The 2,888-nt window shown below is 28.7% G+C and overlaps 1 long non-coding RNA gene across 1 annotated transcript; it reads left to right on the plus strand.

The window, feature by feature from the left end:
- The first annotated feature begins 726 nt into the window (after nt 1–726).
- On the plus strand, nt 727–1,614 carry LOC132254363 (uncharacterized). Its single transcript, XR_009466642.1, has 2 exons — nt 727–1,073; nt 1,257–1,614. It is a non-coding gene; the product is annotated as an uncharacterized LOC132254363 (long non-coding RNA).
- Nucleotides 1,615–2,888: the final 1,274 nt, after the last annotated feature.

Genomic DNA, 2,888 nt, shown 5'->3' on the forward strand with positions numbered 1-2,888 from the left:
GCTCAATTATATTTTAATGTTATTTTTTTTTACATAAGGGTTTATTTATGTTTTCAATTTTGAAGTTCCCTTTCCAAGTCCAGCAACAAAAGTAGTGTCCAACCTTAAAATGGGCATGTGTGGTATTGACAGGAAATGATAAGATGGAAATCATAACCATAGTCATGTTCTCTCTGTGTCTTTCTATCCTCTTCAATTAATTCATGGGCATAGATATTTTATTTAGTTTTTATATTTAGTTTATTTATAGTTTATTTAGTTTCTAAAATCCAATTAGCTAGATATTTTATTTGATTTTGTTTTTATATTTAAGTAGTTGAGTTTTGGAAAGTTTTTATATTTTGTTAATAGAAATAGATATGAGGACTTAAAGGGTTTATATTTAGGTAGTGCTTGAGCCAAGGAAAATGATAGTCCACTATCTTGACCCTATGCATCACAAACCATGTGAGGACTTAAAGGATATCGTAAACATGTAAGTTCTTCCTATTATTTTTCATAGTATTATTTTTAAATAAAAAAAATACATTCACCTCAAACACATTTTTTTTATTATTTATATATATTAAAACATATAACATTTACCTATTTTAAAAATGTTCCCATTGAACTTATTTACATAGGGCTCTTCGAATATCTACAAAGAAAACATCTAAGAGGGAGCCATCTTAGCAACTAGTGCAGGTGACATTCAAAAATTTTTCTTTACATATTAGCTTATGCATTTGCACCATTTATATATGTGAGTACTAATGTTATTTTATAATTGATCGATTAGTGTCCAAGACAAGAAAAAGGGTTCGAATGTGGCTACTTTGTTATGAGATTCATTAAAGATATAATTTTTGATCCTACAATTATTGCTTCAAAGGTATTACTTATTTAATGAATTGTACATAGTTTTAGGCTTCCAAATGTTATGCATTTTAATGTTATTTTCTTATTCGATTTCAGTTTGGTAATAAAAAAAAACATATTCTCAAGTAGAATTCGATGAAATTAGAGGAGAATGGGCTACTTTTGTGCTACAACTAATCATGAATCATGTTGATGCATCATGATCACCATGCATGGTGAGTCCCTTAGCTACTACATGAATTTTTCCATAGGTATTGTATAGTAATGCTTATTCTTTGAATAATGTTTCTATTTGAAAAAAAAAATTAATTCTTAGATTTGTTCATTTATGATAACATAGATCCATGTTTATTTTCTTCAATAAAAATCTCTAAAACTCATTAAATTTTGAAATGCAGGTATACACTCTTGGGAGGGTGAAATGGAGAATAAAAAGAAAGAAGAAGGCAACAAGATTTTGGGTTTTTAAATGCAACTCTTATGTCATACGTTGTAGGACATAAACATTACTTTAATTGCAACTGAGAAATTTAGATTTTTAGATGGGACTTCTATATCATTTTATGGTTAGCCGGTTTTATGCTTATGAAATGGAGGTATACATGAATCTTGGGATCTTTAACATTTCTAAATCATGTTTTGGTATGTATTCACTCTTCTTTTTTAGTTTTGATGGGTTTGATATGTTGGACGTACTATCCTTTTGTGAACATTTGATATACAAATATTATTAGATGATCAATGTATTATGAGTTATTCTAGAAACATTACAGAAAAATGAGTTAAATATAATATGATTGTTATATTTATGGACAAAATATAAACAGGTTAATCTTATTAATTCATAAGCATTACAAAAATCAACAACTAAAACCAATCATATATTCCTTAATAATTTACAATGATGTGATACCATAACTCAAAGGTGATGCATTTAATGTGACATCATAACTCAAAGATGATGTATTTAATGTGACACCCTATCATCACTAGAAATATATGGTGTCACTTCTGAATGGGTCACTATTTATCTACTTTGGTGTCACTTCCAAATACGTCACCAATTGGTACCCTCTATGGTGTCAGTGGAGAAGGTGACGCTATATTGTAGTGACACCTTATGTTTATGGTGACTCGTTATAAATGTCACCATATACCTTTTTCCTTGTAGTGCACATATATGATTGATCCCTATTGATTGTCAACTGTTGTGCTTGATATATTTTGCTTGATCTTCATTTTGCGCTCCAATATGCATGAGCTATAATTCGTATTCGTTAATTGTGTACTAATCTCGTTTCTTGATAGCGCATTGTGGTTCGTGGCTCAGGTACGCATACACTTTCATTTTGATCATTCTCTATGCATGTTTCAATTTTCATATGTGCATGATTTGACTTAGGCATCCATTGACTTTCTTATTGATTGCTACGTCGGCTTCATTTTATTAGTAGAGACCCGACTTTAGGGACTTAGAGGGGTGCTACGGTCTTTACCGTACCTTCCCGATAAGTAATCTGACCTCCGAACCCGATCCGGTTTTTCGTAGATCACCTTTTCCAAATAAGGAGTCACATTTAGGATTTTTCTTTTTTATTTTGTTTACCCTTTTAAAAAATAAAACAAAAATAAGTGGCGACTCCAAGTCATTTCCTTAATCAAATAAAAAATCAATTTTTCGAAATAAAATTCGAGTTCGCCATCGAGTGGGAAACGCATGAGCCGAAATGCGGGGTCCACAATATGATATTCTTAAATATTATATCCAATATTACATATTATGTTATTTACATTACCATAAAAATAAAAAAATAGCATGAAAATATATTATATTTTAGTATTTGTTATTTAAAAATATTTTTTCTACATGTACAATTATTTAAAAATTGTTGTACAGTTGAAATTTTAATAATTAAATTTAAAATATACTTATTTGTTAAAATATTAGTGATTAAATATTTAAAATTTATAGATAAAAAAATGTAATATACTGCTATTCAATATAAAAACTAATATATATATATATATAT

Source organism: Vitis vinifera, chromosome 9, assembly GCF_030704535.1.
Source record: "Vitis vinifera cultivar Pinot Noir 40024 chromosome 9, ASM3070453v1".
In the NCBI taxonomy this organism is placed as follows: Eukaryota; Viridiplantae; Streptophyta; class Magnoliopsida; order Vitales; family Vitaceae; genus Vitis; species Vitis vinifera.